Source organism: Pinus tabuliformis, chromosome 5_2, assembly GCF_031772625.1.
Source record: "Pinus tabuliformis cultivar Carrire ecotype Pingquan chromosome 5_2, CPIR1, whole genome shotgun sequence".
Taxonomy (NCBI): Eukaryota; Viridiplantae; Streptophyta; class Pinopsida; order Pinales; family Pinaceae; genus Pinus; species Pinus tabuliformis.
Genome location: NC_142306.1, coordinates 313,809,575 through 313,829,995, shown reverse-complemented (window position 1 = coordinate 313,829,995; position 20,421 = coordinate 313,809,575).

The following is a 20,421-nucleotide window of genomic DNA, read 5'->3' as shown; positions in this document are numbered from 1 at the left end:
CTAATATTCAAACTTCTGTACCTTCGGTAGTTTCTCAGTCTGGGCCTACTGTGCCTCGTACTCCATCTCAAACGACTGCTGCAACTGCTGCAACATCTGTTCAATCTACCCCACCTACTTCTGGAGTATCAACAGCTCTGGTTTCTACTGTTCCTGTATCTACTCCTCAGACATCTTTACCACCGTCTGGATCCACGATTCAAACTACGGTTCAGATGCCTGTAGGACAACCTGGTTTAAGTACGGTTGTCACAAGTCAACCACAATTCACTTATCAACCGTACCAGGTACAGTACCAATTCGGTCCTGCTGTCCAGCAGCCAGTTTATCAGTATCAACCGTATCCTGGGTATACTTATCAACAACCTCAACAACCCCAGTACGGTCCGGTTAATCCTGGTTTTCCAGGAGGATACAATATCCCGGACGCGATTCCTATTCCTAGTTATCCTGGATATCCTCCTCCTGTGGCTGGTCTCATGACCCAGAGTTTTAGGGATCCTAATCGACAGCTACTGTTTATCGCAACTTTGGACTTACCAGATTTGTTGCGCCTAACGAATGATCCGATTAATTATCTTCCGTTTTGGTCGCCAATGCCGCATAAGTTGCCCAGTGACATTCCCAAGTTCGAAGGTAAATCTGGAGAGGGCCCGTCGAACCATGTGATGACTTACCACCTCTGGTGTGCGTCTAACTCCATCACAGATGATTTGATTCGTCTTAGACTTTTCCAACGCACTCTAATTGGTCTCGTGGCCAAGTGGTACATTGAGTTACTGCGAGGCACTTTTTATAATTTTAGTCAGTTAGCTACCTCGTTTTTAACTCATTTCCAGTTGCCAGTCCGATACCACAATGGCACAAAATTGTTAACTTCGCTAAAACAATCGACATCCACGTACATTTCAGATCATATTCATGAATGGAGACGTCGACGACGTTTAGTGAAGGTATTTATTCCAGATCAAATATTGGCTGAGTGGTTTGTAAAATCTTTGTTGCCAAGGATCACTGAAGATGTTGCTAAAGCCGGAGTTGTTACTGAGGAGCAAGTGATTGCTCAAGCACAGTACCTTGACTTGGCCTATACTCAATCAGGTACGTTACACGAAAATATCCCCGATCTTCCCAAGTCAAATCAAATCACTGCAGCTCCTTCGGGATCTCATGCCGCTGACGGTATGATTGGTACGGTTAATACTAAAAGTAAGAAGAAGTCTTCCAAGGATTCTTCTCTATCATAACCTTGCCTGATTCCCCGACAGGAGATTCTTTTGCAGAGGTTTCCGCCGATATTCATGTTGTAGAATCATCTACGACTAAATCAAAATCCGGTGGAAAGAAAAAAGGAAAGAAGAAGAATAAAACGGACAAAAGTTCAAAAGAGAAATCTGAAAAGGCGGAATCCAATGATGAAAAGCACAAACCTCGTTATCCATGTCTCATTTTTGACGAAGAACATTTTACAAGAGACTGCCCTCATCGAGCAGAGGTTGCGAAGATCGTCAAAGGTTCCCAAACTCCTGCTGTTTTGAAGGATCCATTTCCAAATCAAGATAGCAAGATGATAGGTTCTTCTTCGAGTGCCAATTAAGAACCCATATTGATGATGTCCCATGTAAGGATTGCGACTCGATCGCAAGATTATGGTAGTAAAAGTCTTGTTGATGGAAAAGAAGCAGAATCTTCTCATTCTAATCCATCAACCTCAGCTCCCGGTTCCGATCCACTACAGATCGAGAAACCTAATCCAGACTTAGTAATCAAACCGCCTACCAAGGGTATACTTCGAAAGTCAGCTTTCAATCCACATGCGAGAGCGGCTCAGAATTATAACATTGTTGATGATTTAGATGTTTCACCCTCAGTAATGTCAGCTTTGGAAGTGCTGCAATCATGCCCAGCATAGCGTAAATTAATTTTGTCGGCTATAGGAGCTGTTGATGTTCAGGACCCGAACCTAATAATATTTGATCTAGAAAATAGTACACCGCGTTTGCCTCATCAAATGGCTTTCCAGATCCCAGTGATAGTCAAAAATAGGCCTATTCATCGGACTGTAATTGATGAGGGAGCCTCAACGTGTATTATGTCGATACAGTGTTGGAGATCGCTTGGTTATCCTTCACTAAATCAATCCTCGACAATTCTTAAGGCCTTTGATGGTCGTGGGTTTCATCCTTTTGGCATTCTATAGGATTTGCCTATAGGGGTTGAAGGGAAAACCGTTAGTCTAGATGTGGAGGTGGTTGATGCCCCTCTAGACTACAACCTTCTCTTGGGTCGAAGTTGGTCTTACGCTATGATAGCGGTCGTTTCATCGGTCTTTAGAGTCATAAAGTTTCCACATAATGGAAAGATCGTAACAATAGACCAGCTGGCTTACTTTTCATCCGACCCAGCCTCTTCGGAAAGTATTCAGCATGTCGGTAAAACGACTATCCCATATAAGGATGTTGGAGTAGGATTAGTTAAATATGCCGGTTTACTGGGAACTTTTCCTTTTCCTCCAATCAACGCATCATCTTCATTTGCAACCATTCATATGATTACATCAGACACTATTTTTTATGACGATCCTTAGATCGTTCCTTTTGAATCTGAAATAGACTCATTTGGTAATTCCATGCCTTTGAGTCCATATGAAATTGCCTATGAAGCTGTGCAGTCTTTTGCCGACACGTGTTCAATCGAAAATGACTTAATGAATGTGGTCCGTGAGGAATCACTTTTCACATCAACCTCAGATTTAACTACGTTTTCTGAACTTGTTCACTCTGATGAGCAAATTCGTGAAATCCTATGTGTAGATGATTTACCATGGGAAGATCTCCATCACAGATCTTCGTTCTTACCTGAGGATGATCGTTTTGAAAATGATTTCTCATCAATCTTTACGACTGAATATGTCAAGGAACCTCAGAATCCAATGAAACATCCCGATTCAGAGTTAAATTTGGGAAACATCTCTCGAACTATTCCCATTGACATTTCGGTTAAGCCCGGAATTGTTGAGAACATTCATATAGGTGCCTCGTGTACTGATGACGAAATCCAATTATATAAGGCCCTATTTCAAGAATTTCGTGACGTGTTTGCTTGGTCCTATGAGGAAATGCCAGGAATTGATCCCGCTATTGTTGTTCATGAGATCAAGACTTACCCGGATGCTAAACCCATCCGGAAATGTTTGCGTCAGATTCACCCACGAAAAGCTGCTGCAATTAAAGCAGAAGTTGAAAAACTGTTGAAAGCAGGTTTCATTTATCCGATCCCGTTAACGGATTGGGTATCGAATATTGTTCCAGTTAACAAAAAACATGGAACAATAAGAATATGCATCGACTATAGGGACATTAATTGAGCTTGTCCAAAGGACAACTACCCAACTCCCTATATCGATCAAATCATTGATGATTGTGCCGGCAGCGAAATATTTTCCTTTATGGACGGTTTTTCCGGATACAATCAAATCAATATTCTACCTGCCGATAAACCAAAAACGGCTTTCATTTGTCCATGGGGGACATTTGCTTATTGCAAATTACCTTTTGGGCTCAAGAATGCTGGAGCAACTTTTGAAAGGGCGATGTCTTATGCGTTTCATGACATCAAACACATTGTGCAACCATATCTCGATGATTTTCCTGCTCATTCATTACATCGAGCTAATCACCTCGTCCACTTATGTGCAATCTTCATGAGGTGTAGGCATTATTGTATTCGGTTGAACCCACACAAATGTGTCTTCTGTATAGAAACGGGTCGATTGCTGGGATTTGTAGTTTCGAAAGCCGGCATTCGCGTTGATCCCTCGAAGGTCGAAGCTATTATCAATTTGCCTCCTCCTTCGAGTCTTCGCCAACTCCAAAGTTTGCAGGGGAAAGCAAACTTTTTACGACGATTCATTCCTAACTACGCTGAGGTTACAAAGGGTTTTACACGGTTGTTGAAACAAAATACTCAATTTTCTTGGGATGAGATAGCTCAGAAATCTTTTGATGCACTCAAACACGCGTTGACCCATGCACCGTTGTTGCATCCTCCCAACTACAACCAGGATTACTTTTTGTATCTCGCCGCCTCCCATTCCACTATTGGAATGGTCTTAGTTCAGGAAGATGAATTCGGAACGGAACATGTGATATATTACCTTAGTCGAACGTTAAATCCAACTGAGCTAAAATACTCACATGTGGAGAAATTGGCACTGGCAGCTGTTCAAGCTGTCCAACATTTTCGTCACTACATTTTACTACGCAAAACTACAATCATTTTGGATTGCAACCCTATGATCAACATTTTGACCAAACAATTGCTAGGGGGCAAGTACTCTAAATGGATCGTTATCTTGCAGGAGTTCGACTTGGAGTTTGAGAAATCTAAGTCTAAGAAATCTTTAGTTTTTGCAGAGTTAATGTGTGACTTCCCGCGTGCTGACACGAAAACTGTGGCAGAGGAGCCCATTGCGGATGAATCTTTGTTTCTAGTCAGCACTTTAGATCCGTGGTATGGGGATATCATAATCTATCTCCAGACCCAATCCTTTCGATCAGAAATTTCAAAGTCGGAACGTCGGAAAATTCGCTTCCAGTCCCAACAATTCAAAATTATTGGAGATACTCTTTATCGCCGTGGGGCGGATTCTATTTTTCGACATTGCTTAACTCACGAAGAGGCTGAAAGGGTTCTAAATGACTGTCACTCTGAAGCATGTGGCAGTCATATGTCTGGGTATGCCACAGCCCAAAAGATATTGCGCGCTGGCTACTTCTGGCCGTCTTTATTTAAAGATTGTATTACGGCGGTCCGAAAATGCCACAACTCCCAGATTTTTTATCATAAGATGCACGCTCCACCTGCTCCTCTCCACCCTATAATTTTCGTTGGTCCTTTTGCCAAATGGGGTATCGATTTTATTACTTGTAACCCTCACTCGGTCGGGGGGCATGCGTATATCATCCTTGCGGTAGATTATTTTACTAAGTGGGCCGAGGTGATGCCTACATTCGAGGCAGACGGCAAGACAACTGCAATTTTCGTGTTCAATCATATAATTGCTAGGTTTGGTGTCCCACAAGCGATAATCATTGATCATGGGCATCATTTTCGAAATGTTATGATGGCCGAATTTACAGGCCAGCTTGGTTTACGTCACGATAGTTCAACTCCTTACTATCCACAAGCGAATGGTCTAGTTGAGTTCATCAACAAAGTTTTAGTTATCATGATCTGACGAATCATTGGGATTCATCGGTCGAATTGGCACAACATGCTATTTTCAGTGCTTTGGGCGTACCGAACTTCAGTAAAAGCATCAACAAGGTTCACTCCTTTCCAACTAGTTTATGGTTTGGAAGTCGTGTTACCCATTGAGTGCGAAATCCCGTCACTACAAATGGCCATCGAGTTACTTCCAGCTACTTCCAAAGAGGAAAAGCGTTTGTTATACTTAGCTCAATTAGATGAGAATCGACGTGATGTTGCATTGGCGATTGAGACTCACGCAAAACATATGAAAGCTCAATATGATCGGAATGTGACCCCTCGAAATTTTTCGGAAGGAGACCTAGTGTTATTGTATGATCAAGCTAATGATAAATTAGGTGCTGGAAAATTCGTTCCTATGTGGCATGGGCCCTATATTGTCAAGCGAAAGCTAGCAAAAGGGGCCTATGAGTTGGTAGAGTTTGACGGGGACTCTTTAGGTAAACCCAGAAATGGTCTTTACTTGAAGAGGTATTATGCTTAAAAGAATGGGTATGGAGATTTTTAGTTAGGTTAGTTTTTCTTTCTAGTAAGTGTGTTTTAGTTGAAAAAGTGTGCTTAGCTTAGAGAGTGTTTTTTCGTCATTATTCCTGCTTATCTTGGTTTTACTCTTGATATTGCAGATGTCGATGCCTTTCCAAACATACATTGGATTTGCTGATGGTGCTTGTCGTAGTACATGGAACATTTCTTCCGCAGCATGGGTTATCTATTCGCCCTCTGACGAGTTAGTTTCTATGCATGGGGTAAGCCTCCGTCAAACAACAAACAACATTGCAGAGTACAGTGCAGTGATTGAGTTATTGTCTGAATCTATTTCATTTGGGATTCGGAGTTTGATAGTGAGGTTAGATTCTGAACTCGTTGTATTACAGCTTAATAGAGTGTATGCCATTAGAAATCCAGTGTTATTAAGATTATTTTTGAGAGGCGTCTCTTGGAACATGAGTTTGATTACATTGAATATCAGCATATTCCAAGGTCTTTAAATACATTAGCAGATGCAATTGCTTCTCGAATGTTAAATAGACATTTGCAATAATCATACATGTAAATTTAAAACCATTCCATAACATGATTTACAAGATAAGCCGATAAGAGTGATATATATATATATATATATATATATATAGATATATATATATATATATATATATATATATATATATATATATATAGGAGTGTGTCAAAAAATACATCGTCTTCGATCATAGGTTGAAAAACACCTTATGATCGGCAAAAATGATAAGTACAAAAAACAAAATGTCACATGTGCCCACAAAAGGCGATCATCCTATCACTGGTGATGATCTCTATAAGAAACCACTGTCCGGGCCACCTTGCAAAGGAACCTCCTAAAAGGTCCCGGGACTCCAGTCACATAGCGCTGAAGTCGACGAGGAATGTCGTCTATAGTGGTCTCAGGAATATCCCTTGTCAAGGGCTCAAGATGGCCCTCCAACTCGGCCAAAACCTTTGCTGATTCATCCTGTGGGGCTGGTGCAGGTGCAACTGGTTTCTTTCTTTCGAAAGGCCAGAGAGCGGCTGGTCGTTGTGGACCCACATCTGCATTTTAAATTTTTACTATCAGTTTTGAGACGATGCAGAAATAAAAAAAAAATTTAAATACAAAAGTTGAAAAGGATTTTACCTGACTCGTCCCACTGCTCTCCTGGTGGAAGAGTCATGTCCGGGTCACCACGGAAATCTGTCCCAGCGTAAGGGAAGTCCTGAATGGCAAAAACCTGGTTTTCCAACCATTGGAAATACTCAGGTTTGAACCGAGCAACCTCTGTCCTCTCGTCCGAGTGACGGACCATGACTGTGACCCATCGCATTAGTTTGGGCTCTCGAGGAAGCCCAGCTCAAACAGTAAGATGCTGTGGGATCAGCATAGGAACCCTCTCCAGGCCAAAACTCATGACCAAAGCCCCATAACCAAAGGTCTTCAATCGTCCGCTCTTGGCCTTGGTCAGTTGGCCTTTCACATTGGCCAGCACAGCATTGCACCAGTTGAAGATGGTGCCTTGAAAGCAATCAACTACCATACGTATCTGGGATCCGGTGGCAACATGTAATGCGGTAGCTCCGCAAAGTCTGGTGACAGTAAACGCAATCACCATGAGCTCAGGACGAGATATGGTTTTTATGTCTATCCCTTTGTCTTTAGCCTGGCTATGCAGTACTCTGGCCAGAGGCTATCGACAGACTGGCCACCTGGCCTAGTCCCGTATAGAGTCAAGTCCTCGCCTCTCTTAGGCAAACTAGTCAAGAAATAAATTTCCTCTGGCTCGATTTCGAGCCGGTGCCCGCCAATGAAGAAACACTGGTCCTGTATGCTCCACCTGTCAACCAGCCACTGTAAGAAATCTACCTGAGCCCTCATGCCAGGAATGGTCCAGAACTTGTACAGTCCGCATGCCCTCAAAGCATCAAGTGAAGGCCGATGATTCCATGCGGCGGTATCCACGTCCTCATTCTCCCGTTCGCGCCAATCTAGCATGATATATTCTCTGCATCAAGAATAAAGATTAATTAGATTGCTAGAAAACTTTTTGATTGGTCCATTTTTGAGAAATTTTGGGTTCAAAACCCTTGTGGCGGGGTACACACCCTCCACGTTAGACACAGTGCGTGGGTCTGCACTTTGTCTACACGGAAGGTGCAGACCCCGAGCTTTTTCCTAATGGAGAAAAAGTCGGGGTCCGCGCGCGCGCGGGTTTTGCGCCTAAAAACTCTCCCAAAAAACAAAATGAGGGGCTAAATCAAAAAAATAAATGGTTGAAAATGAAGAGTAAGATGATGTGGATTACCTGGAGAAGACGGCGCTCGATTCCGACGGTTGGATTTTCCACAATCTTCACGGGAAGTTTTCTAAGCAAAAGCACTATTTTCTCACCCAAACTCGAACGGTAAAAATGAATTGTCAAAACCCCTTTTTATAAGTTTTTTGAGTAAATGAATTGCAAATTTGTTTATGTTTCACTTTGAAAAGGTATTTTACGACATTTTTATCCATTTCAAACAGGTATGAGTAATGTTTGTGTCTTTGTGCAGAATACAGGATTGTTCAGGCGAAATCTATTATTTTCAACGAAAAAACAAGTAGAGTCATCTTTAAGCCCTTTTCTGACTCCTAAAACATGAAAAGATTGCCGAGCGTTTCTTTTACACTCGTTAAAATGGAATTAAAAGACGGTCCACTTACAGCTCTTTTCCGACCGTAAAAAACATGAAAAGATTGCCAGATTTTTGTCGTTTCAAATTCGATATTGGTTATAAAACGACGTGTCGTTGATCGCTTTTTTACTTTTTCGGGTCAGTGACACTAATAACGAAAAGTACTCCTTGGTCGTAAAAGATCAAGCGGTTCTCTCAAGTATTATTTTATACTTTTTCGGGCTTGGGAGACACAAATTTACGAAAAAGGTCAACCCTGGAGTCTTCTTAAGTTTTTTCAGACTCTCTAAAATTGAAAAACACTGAGTTTCTCCTATACTGGACTCGTTAAACTTTCACAGTAAAGGACCTGTTCAATTACAAACAGGAACGAACCACTCCTTTTTAGGGTTCGAATCTAAACTAAGTTGGACTCATCCAAAGGATGAGCTTATAATCAAGCAAATGTTACCCTCCTCAAGCTTGTCAAAAATAAAGAGGTACTTGCCAAAAATGGTGGGGGAAAAGAGAGGAAAATGAGTCTGTTTGTCATACTTTGTAACCACTCTTGAACACGACACTTTTATTCACCTGGGTTGGGAAATCCTTTGCCTAGTAGTTGATCAAACCACATTGAAAGTCTTCAGTCGGTTTCTGGGTATTAACTTTGGGTCAATTGTCACCAAGCCATCTGTTGTGTCATTATGTGTTCAAGAGGTCACTGCCAATAAGCCATTCATCTACAAAATATTTGTCATCCATCTTGACCATCCCTGAGTCAGTCCTTGCAACTAAATTTCTTCAACTTGATCTATGATTTCGTGTTGTGGGCTTGCCTACAACGGATCGCTTTCTATCGACATCAGCACATTATCTAGAAAGATGATCTAGGAATCATCAGTACCTTGAAATCTGCATGCCTCAATGGCAGGTTTCTCGCCTTTGACGACAGTTTGCATCATTGACTTTCGATCGAAGGATTCTGTGACATGTTCGACATCAACACATCTACCCACATCTCGTGGATTGTACTGGGTACTTTGAGAGCCATTGACATCACTGGTGGTTTCTCTCACACTTGTTAATAGTTTACATCATTGACTGGTAATCAAGTGGTTTCTACCATGTTCGACATCAACACATTTATTCGCATGGATAGAATCGTACTATTTTGGGATATAGAAATGAAGACCCTGGATCTAGTTTCCACCATCCAGGCTGCGAGGAATTTTGTATTCATTATGTCGTGGACTATTCGTAAACAGATGGCTGCGTCCATACTCTGTTCACATGAGTCTATACTTATGATGTTTTACAAGATCATTCCTGTATCAGACAGTAGATAGGTTTCTAGTTAGTTTTGATCTGAGTATGGGAATGCCTACCTCAGCGATGATATGATATCATATATATATCTTGCATTGAATGTTTTAATAGGTTCCGACCGGGCTCTCCACAAGATAATCCTCGAAATGATAAAGTACTTCACTCTTCCTATATGATAAATGAAATCCTCATCTACTACAGACTTCGCACTTTAGGGGGCAATCTGTTACACAAAAATATCGTCACCGTGATTATTTGCAGTCAGTATGGGTCTATCACCACTTGTACTGTCCTCCTAAGCAAGTCTAAGACCTCAACTCTTCAAATCAAGCTTTGGAAGTGGGAGAAAGACATTAAAAATCAATGTAACTCTGGTTCCGCACTTTCTCTCATGGTCACCTGCGGTCCCGCACCTTCTGTGTACAAAAACTGCATACCTACCCGCTTTGTTCCTAACGGTGTAGGTGCGGACCCCTGTGAAAGTCAAAAGGCACAATTTTTATCTTAAAAAACTCACTTTGGGTTAATTCTAGAGTTTTCTAGAAGGAATTTTGACGTGGATTGTTCGCTCTGAGGTGGTTCATGCATCCCAAAAGAGAAGGAGCTAATCCCTTGACTAAAGGAGCTATCCCTTTGAAGGAGGGCTTTATCCCTTTGAAGGAGGACCTAGTAACTTCCCTCCATTGCACTATAAATACAGGCATTGGGGTGAGGACTAGGGAGGTTAGAAGCTGAACATTTTGAGGGTAAATGCTGGTGAAATTAAGACTCTTTGGTTGAGCTTGAGAGGAGAGATCACATACCTCTTGGTTCCATTGGAGAGTGAGTGAAACTTGTCAAAGTAGAGGAGACATCTTGTTGGACCCTCAGAGGAGCTTGTACAACATCAAGGCAAAGGTTGTAAGGTTCTTCTTCTTTTGAATTAATACAATCAAACTCATTTTTCTCAACAAGTATCTTATGTTATTTGTTTCATGGACTCCTTGACTTTCATGTTAAATATGTTTTATGCAATTGGTTTTTCAGGTGCTATTTAATGTGTTTGCCTTGTTTGTGTTTGTAGATTCGCGAAAAGGAGCTCATTCGGATCAAAGGAGCGAGGGCATCCACAAGCTTGCGTTGGACCAAAGGTAGGCCCTAAAAACCTTTGTTTGCTATTGTTTATTGAAGCATATTTAGAGAAAGATAGTGTCTGGTTGGTCAGCTTGTCGTTAGGTCTTCTTTAGATTCTAGGAAGGTCTATCTTGTCCGCAATATCGACTCATTCCACGCGACAGACCCATACCAAGTTGTATTTATGATAGATCAAATACCCTTCACAATAATAATAGAGGATATTTACTTCATAACAGGGCTATCCCAAAAGGGGATGTAGTTGATCTAAAAGAGAGGGCCCAAGGAGACGTAAATGTCTCTGATTACATGGAGATCTATTGCAGAGAAGGAACTGATAAAGTTAGATCTCAAATTCCAATACAAAATGTGAGTAGCTTGCCAATCAAAATCATTCTCTTCACTATTTTCAAAGTGGCACATTTGGTAGCTCTACAATAGGGCTCTTGATCAGTCATGTTCTTGTCAATAGAGTGCCTTTGACCCAAAGTACTTGATTAGTGCTCAGGCCTCCTGACTTGCATGAAAAAGAAACTAAATTCAATAACACGAGGGAAGAAAAGCATTTTGGCTATGGTATCATACTGTTCTCTTTCTTCTTTGAGAGAGTTCCAGCATTCCAGCCCAGAGTGTTTACCACCATCAACAGTCCTAGAGATCCTAGGATGGCTAGATGGTTAGATCTGATCAGGCGACTAGGCGGAGGTGAGGTTACTTGATCAACATTAGTTGACAAGTTCTTCCTATGGTAGGAGGAAAAAATCATAGCCATAGACGATTATCCCTATGTAGGCATTGACTACCAAGAGGACTCGAAGCTGGCCCTTCCAGAGGGCACTGCTGGGGCAAGATGGGTAATTTTTTTTTAAATTTTTATGTTATTATATATTTTTATTATGAATATGATATTTAAGAAGTTGAAAAACCTTCTTTCTTGAAACAAAAATCTTACCAAATTATATGATCATGATGAAAATGTTGGACCAATAATACTTGAGGGTCAACCTAGACATAGGCATCATGGAAGAGACACAGAGAGAACTGCAGCTGAGACTAAGAGGGTCTTACACACAGTGCAGAGGAACTTGGAGGGTCTAACTCGGCAAGTTCCAATGGTAGCTATAATGAACCTCCCTGAGGGTCTTCAAAGGCGGGTGGTATGACTACCACGAGAGTGGGTGCAGCTCATCCGATGCGTGGCGAATTCCATCATCCACTTCCATGATTAATATCTAGGGAAGGGCCTACAGACTTAGTTTCTAGATGGCTAATCTTTTATGGACATGATCGGGCCTAAGCTCTAACTTTGTAGGAAATTTGTCCACATTTTGTAATACTTTGAACATATTATTCCTATCTATATATAGACAGTTTCTCGATTGTTTGATCATATACAAATGGTTTTATGGTATTTTGATTTTAATGTGATGAATGATTAATATGCCAATCTAATGCTTGATTAGCTATAGAATCAACAAATGAATTTTCTGATCATGGAATATGAATGAAATTAATATAAGTAAATTATATATGCAATATCTCACTCTCAGAAATTGGCGATCTAATAATGGATATCTCACACAATATATATTGTTTAATTAATACACCACTAGTTGTGAATTTAAATAACCTATTATTGATTCAATATTGAACATTATTGCTTCAGAAAGTAAATTAATGACAACATTGTATTCATCCATATTATTAGATGTAGGACTGATACATGTACCTCTTGTGATTAACAACTGAACAGATGGATAGTAAATTACCCAAGTGACAGAAGTTAAGTTCTGAGTATGTCTATTAGCACCATCGACGAATCCTAGATACACCAGATCACCCATTGACACCTGCCAAAGAAGATCAAAATACCACTGTCACCACGAGACCCATAGACAAAAATAAACATCTATGTACAATATTTACAAAAGAAAGAAAATGCTAGGCATAATACTTCCTAAGATAGAGCCCATTTCTGGACTCTGATAACACATTTCCATCAAAGTCAACTAATTCATAAGACCCTTTTTTCAAGACCTTTTTAATAATGAATGAACTGTACCACATAGGTTTGAACTTGCCTGTCCCCAAGGTGTCTTTATCTTGGTCATAGACCAAGACATAGTCACCTTCAGAGAAAACCCTAGGAAGCATCATGTTATCATATTAGGTTTTTAATCTATTCTTATGAGACTCATTTATTGTGGTTGCATCTTGACACTGCTCATTGAGATGTTCCAAATGAAGAAGGCATTCTTAGAGACTAGACATTTCTGAAAGAAGTTTGACTGCTATTTTAAGGGATGGAATCTCAGATTCTATAGGGGAGATTGATTCCAAACTGTAAACTAATTGAAAAGGAGTGAAACTCGTGGAAGTCTTGACTGACATGTGGTATGCCCAAAGTGTAGGATATAGCATGATGTGTTAGTTGGATCTAGCTTTATTGACCATCCTTTGTAGGATGACTTGAAGAAATTTATTCACAGCTTAAACCTAACCATTGGCTTGAGGATAATACGAAGATGAATGCTCCTGCTGGAAACCCAATTTTATAGCCAAATCAACCATCATCATATTATGGAAGTGACTTCCATGGTAAGTGACAATCTCCTTTGGAATATCGAAATGGGAAATGAAATGGTTGAAAAGAAAAAGGGTTGACGTCTCACCAATTTTAGTAAAAGTAGGCATAACTTTGGCCCACTTCATAAAGTAGTCCATTGCTACGATAATATACTTTTGACCTTTCCCCGAAGTTGGGTTACAAGTCGTAAAATCAATACCCCACTTTGTGAATGGATAGACGGTTATGATGGGGAAAAGAGGAACTAGATGAGCACACATTTTCCAAGTATATATTTTACATGAATGGTATTTTTTGACCACTTCCATACAATATTTAAAAATCAAGGGCAAAAACTAACCTGCATGCATGATTTTTTGGGTTGTCACAAGCCCAAATAGATGACCTCCACAAGCTCCACTGCAGCAGTCATTTAAAAAGGACTCAACTTATTCCAAGGTTAAACAACATCTAAGGATTAAGTCAACTCCGATACAAAGTATCACTGATAATAACATAATTTTTGGCCAGGTGATGCAATTTTCTATGTTCGTCCTTTGAAAAAGCTAGAGGAAGCTTCGAAGTCTAGAGATATAAAATGATGTCTCCATACCAAGAATCTTGTGAAGAAATGAGGAAGAGATGTTCATTAGGAAATGACTCTTCATAAACAATATCTTCTTTACAAGGAAACTCTGAGATCAATTATGCGAATACTAAGGATTTTTTAGATTTGGTGGACATGAATTCAAGATCGAATTCCTATAAGATTACAATCCATTTGTTATATTTTCCCCCAATCACTCGCCTACTAAGGAAAAAATGAAATGGGTTGACATTGTCCAACACAAAAGTTTTTCTAAGAAGAATATAATGACAAAGTCATTGGATAGAATGAATTGTTGGTAAAGCTAATTTCTCTATATGAGAATATTGAAGTTTAGGACCAACTAAGCCTTAAATCAGATAGTAAACCACATACTCTTTAAGAGTATGGTCTTCTTGAACCAGAGCCATCCTAATGGTTGATTCTACTATAGCGAGATATAAGAGGAAATCCCTGCTATAATCAGGTGGAATCAAAAGAGGAGCAGAGGTCAATTATTTTCTCAAAGAACAAAAGAGCGTTGAGAAAAATCATCCCATACAAATGGAAATCCTTTCTTCACTTAAGAAATTGGATTTACCTTGGAGACTCTAAATTTGGTGAACTATAGATGGGGGAGGCAATTGAAATAATTCCTCAACCTTGAAGGGATATACACGAATCCCTTCATTGGATACTATGAACCCCAATAACTAACTAGATGTGATAGCAAAAACACATTTATTAGCATTCAACCAAATTTTATAGTAACAACATGGTTTAAAAAGCAAGAGGAGGTGATGTGGATGATAAATTATCTTTCGAGAATGAGTAGCTAAGTCATCTAGATATGCCTCTATAATGTGCTTGATGTCATTGAAAGTGTAAGACATGGTCTGCTGAAAAGTAGCTCCAGAATTTTTAAGGAAAAAATACATCTTATTGTATGAAAATGTACCCCAAGTGAAAATAAATTTTGTCTTTTTTTGATCTTCAGGATCGATAGTTATTTGATTATATCCAAAAAAACCATCCATGAAGGAAAATACCTCATTTCCAATGCACTCATCAATGATATGATCGATAAATGGAGTGGGGAAATTATATTTAGGAAAAACCTTATTTAAATATCCAAAGTCAATGCATACACGAATCATTCCTTGCTTTCTATCAACAAGGACTAGGTTCGAGACCCATTCAGTTAATGCAACAGGGTATATGAAACCCACCTTTAGCATTTTTACAACCTCATCTTTAATAGTCATTGCTTTCCTAGGGTTTACTAGTCGAATCTTCTGCCTTACAGGCTTAGCATTTTTGTAAGTCTTGATCTCATGCTGAACTATCGATGGATTGATCCCAAGCATTTCCTCATAATACCAAGCAAACACATCTCAAAATTATTTGAAAAGGTTGGTATAAATTTTGATCTCTTCAGGGGAACATGCAGCTTCGATGAAGACATTTTTGATAATATCAGGATTCTTGGAGATGTTCACTGGAATAGTTTTCGAAATATTGGACATATTACCTTCAGAAAAAAATTGTGTTGGAGCCAAAGGATTTAAGATTTTGTGAACACTTCTAGTTGAAGAAGGATTGGACAAGCTTAACTCAAGTTGATGCAAGTCAGGGAGAAAATATGACTGATGATGCAAGTCATCCCACAATCTTTCTACACTAGTCATCGTTTCTAGGATTTCCTCTTCGTATGGTAAGAATATTATCAAGGCAGTCCATAGCTGAGATAGTGTCAAGAGTCCAGACGAGAGCCATATATCCATCCTCATCTTCCGATGAGAGAGGCATGGGGTTGAAATCTGCAAAAGTAACTATAGATTGATACTCAATTTCTACTATAGAAATATGGTATGCCATTCCACCTACTTTCCCTTCCTCTAATGTGGTAGTAGAGGGGGGTAAGTTCCAAGGATCCGAAAAAATAATGGGTTCTGAAAGAACTTCTTCAAGGAATGACCTTGGAAGATGAAATAGAAATAATATGAGAAATAGGGGAAAGAAGATCAAAAGTACCTATCAATGAGGAATACATTCCAACTTCCAAATTCTCCACAGGTTGCTTGGTATTCTTCACCATGGGGACAGTAGAATCAAAAGATGCATTAGGATCATTATGAAAATAAGCCATTTGATTAATCATAAAAATTCTCCCTTCATGCCAAAATAATAGGGTGTATAACAATAATGAAACAATAGCATCCATTGCATAAATCCAATTTCAACCCAACAATAGATTATAATCAAAATTGGTGTCAATTATTTCTACCTCAATGTTGACAACCTTTCCCCCAATGTAGAAGGGGAAGACTGAAAGAATTCCATGAGGCCTATGAGAATTCCCATCGAGTGCGGTAAGGAGAGTAGGGGAAGGAACAGGTTTCAGATATCCAATATCCTTCCAACATGACATCGACATGACACATGTGGAAGCCCCTTCATCAACTACAGTTCGAAAGATATTCATTATCCAATACATAGATTTAATATGGAAAGCCATATGATGAGGGAGTCTCTTCTTAGCATTTGACATATCAAATGTTATAGCAAGAGAATTTTTTGGATCCACTGCTCTGATCACAGTGAGAAACACACTCCTTTGCATAGGACATGATTGGAGTACCTCTAATGCTGACATCACACAAGGGCTTTGAGCCAAATATTCAACAATAGAGTAGTTTTGGGAAGCCCTAGAATTGGGATCAATACTCAAACGTTTTGTAGAGCCTTTCAGCATCTGAGGTATATGCTCAACTACGAGCCTCTCAATATGGAGTGGCTCTCGAATATCAGAAGCAGTCTTAGCCTTAGAAGGTCTCGGTTCACCATAATCATGTGATATTGTAGCAATATCAACATCGGACCTTACCATATAGACATTTAATGTAGATTCCCCTTCCTAGTTTCCCCCCATGGGGGTTCCAGTACCCACATTAGTGCCAGAAAACATTTGTTTCCCTTAGGGGAAAGGGTTTGTTAACACATCCTAGGAACTTGAAGAGCTCTTTTGAGCTAACAGGTGCTAAGCATCCTGAATCTTAGGGAAAATATGGGTAATATGATCCCCACTGCATAACTTGCATGGGATCTTCACTTTCTTTTTCGAATCCTTCTTTCCCTCTCCAATATAATTATTGGATCTATTCACATTCCCTTTCCCAACCTTATATTTCTTTTTACCATGTCCCTTCTTCTTTCCATCAGATTGTTGGTCTCATTTGGGGTTTGAAGATTGGAAAGCATTAACTCCTAAAGGTTGGGAAGGTATAGGCACTGAAGATGATGCTTGCACTATAGAAGAAGATTGTAAAGACAACTATTGCAATTGATTTAGTAGGTTAAGCATACTACTATTGATCAATCCTACAATTCCATTGGCATGGGATCTTGACTTGGGTTTGGCTAAATCAATCTTTGATCGAGGAGCATCAGACAAAATATTACAAAGGACTCTAGATTGAGAATATATAATTTCTATTTGTTGGGCTCTGAAGATGGCCTATTCTTCAGTGAACACTTCGGAGAGTGACACATCCTTAGAAATTTTCGGTTGCAGATATTTTAAAAACCATTTGAAAAGGTGCTCATTAGGGATATTGGCCTTAATGAGCCTCTTCCTTTTGTGTCACTGTTGGATGTGGTCAGAAATGTGAGTTGCTTTCTCTTGTTGGAAACTAGCTAAAAGCTCAGTTCCAGCACCATAGCTGACACACAACTAAAAATGGTTAAAAACATAGTAGCCAACTCACCAAATGTAGCAAAGGTACCCTCCCTCAACTCAATATATAATTTTCTGGTGTTTCCAGTTAGGGTGTGTTGGAATAATCTCAACTTGATCGAATTGTCAACCAAGGAGCTCGATGAACAATGCAAGTGGAACCTAGTTATATGGTCAGTTAGATCTTCCCCAGACTTCCCTTCAAATTTAGGAATATCGGGATGAATTTTGGTCAGAATTGGAGGCCAAGCTAGATTGTAATGGATCGGATCATTTGCCAACTTCGAAAGATCTAGAAAGTTTAAGGTTGCCAAGAATGGTAAGCGTAGAGGAGCTGGAGAATTCCACCCACCAAGAGTAGAATTTCTAATATTTTGAAAAGAGTATCATGGATTTGAAGAGGCACTAGGTTGCCTTGGATTTCTCATAAGAGGAGCTGAACCATAAGGATATCCTTTTGGCTAGGAAGTATTTTGAGGTTATCCACCCCCTTCCATGGGGTCACCATACATAGGATAGGTTCATCAGGATATCCCCTGATAAGGATTCCATGCACCAGCTAATGGAGGAAATACTTATGAGGTCCCGGTGGAAGGGAAGGGCATACTCCCATGCTAACCAAATAAATGGGATAAATTCCTAGCCTCTAACCCACTAACAGAAGGATTTTTCCATCCTTGAGCTCTTTGGGAAGGATTAACATTCTAATCCCGCCCTAAGTTCAATGATGGATTGCAAGGAGGTATATGATCGCTTCTAAAAGAAAAACCCTAAAATGATGTTGAACCACTTGGCATATAATTCATAGATGTGGGAACAACATATGGAAAATTTTAGGGAACTGAGGGAATACCACTATGTGGCATCCTATAAGGATAGGTACGAGTGAAAGAAGTGAAAATTTGGGTGCCCCACTCAGAACCGTAATGGAGTTAGAGCCAACAACTATTGTACTAGATGTAACAGTAGAGATAGCAATAGCACCCCCTCTTGAAACTAAAGGACGGGTCTGCACACTAGAAGTATATGCAACCATGGTTACATGCCTAACATTGGCCATTTGGAAAAAATGAGGAGAGTCAATATGGATTTCCAGTCTATGAGTCAGGGTGCCACGTACGATATAACGTATGGAATATGAGAAGGAAGGGTTGTCGAAGCAATCATGGGGGACTCAAGAACTTCTTCACTATCAATCTCATCTTCCGATTAGAGGAGCACCCTAGTAAGGACCGAATCATTTCCATCCAAATTATGAACCTTAATAGGTTCACCCGGTGAAATAAAATCCCCTAAAGCTAGATTAATCTCTGATGTGTTAGCTGCTACTAGTTGAAAATCATTAGCAAAACTACTCCTATACCTTCTAGATGATGGCTCGGCACTTACAGGTGAAAGCCCATGAAGCTTCCTAGTCCAATGAACCTCTCAATGAACCACTTTTAAATATTAAGAAAACTTTTTAAAGACTCCAAAAAATAAAAACTTATGGAAATCGAGGAGTAGAAAGCGCTCACCTAAAAAAATGCTTAAAGATACAACCAAGAAAGTAGCTTCCAGATATTTCTGCACCGGGTGATTAGGACCAGACACCAAAATACAAGAGAGAGAAGATAAGGACCTTTCGAAGGTAGTTTGGGATAACTACGGCCCAAGCCTACCAGCGAAGATATCATAAATAATTACGCTAGCCTCCAAACAATAACCTTTATCAGTGTAAGTACCTGAGATTCGCAAGGGAACCCTCCAGAAGTACTATGAAAGTGATACAATGTTTGTCTCCGTGTTTCAGGGAAAACTAGTGTTGATTTGAACTGCTAGTCTCACTAATATGGGTAGCTATCTTAGAAACAAACAATGAAAAATTTTCAAGAGTTCCTTTAAGTGTGATAGATGGAAGAGAAGAAAAGAGGACCAACCTAGATCTTCCGCTTTGATCCTAGCTTGATTTCTCCTTTCCTTGATAGAATTTGCCACTCCTCTCCTAGTTGTCCCGCTTTAAAGAGTACCTGTAGAGTCAAAGTAACAGAAAAATATCAAAGCATCTCTATCTAAAACATCATTAACAATGCGGAATCAGTAACAAATTGACCATACAATTGCATTCATAAACAATAAGCTTCACAAATACACGATTATATGGAGGAAAACTCAAAGAACTTTATTAATAGTAATGTAAGAGAGGATTACAACCCAGCTGTCTGATCCAGCATCATCCTCCTAGTTGTAGAAGCCCACTTCACCTCATGAACAAGAAAATCACCCAACAATACAATGTATCTTCTCACCAACAAACCAACAACACTTCCTTACAAAATACAAAGTTCCAGCCTATAGATCTCTTAGATGAGGGATCCATTTATAGATTTCTGGCAAGGGTGTGAGTCAGCTCTGGGTTTTTTATTAGTGTCATTCCACTGATAGTTCTTGGTTCTGCTTGGAGATTTCATGATCTCTTACTCATCCCTGGGTGAATTCAGAGAGGCAAGTGTCACAGGAGAAGTTTCTGGAAGATTCCATGATCATCCACCTTGCAAACTATCTCTGCCATTTGTCTATTCTCACTCATCACACCCCACAGAAGGCCATTTCAATATGTATCACACATGTCCAGTTAGGCAGTCATTATGCATCGCACCTTGCCCATGGAGCCGTCTGTATGGT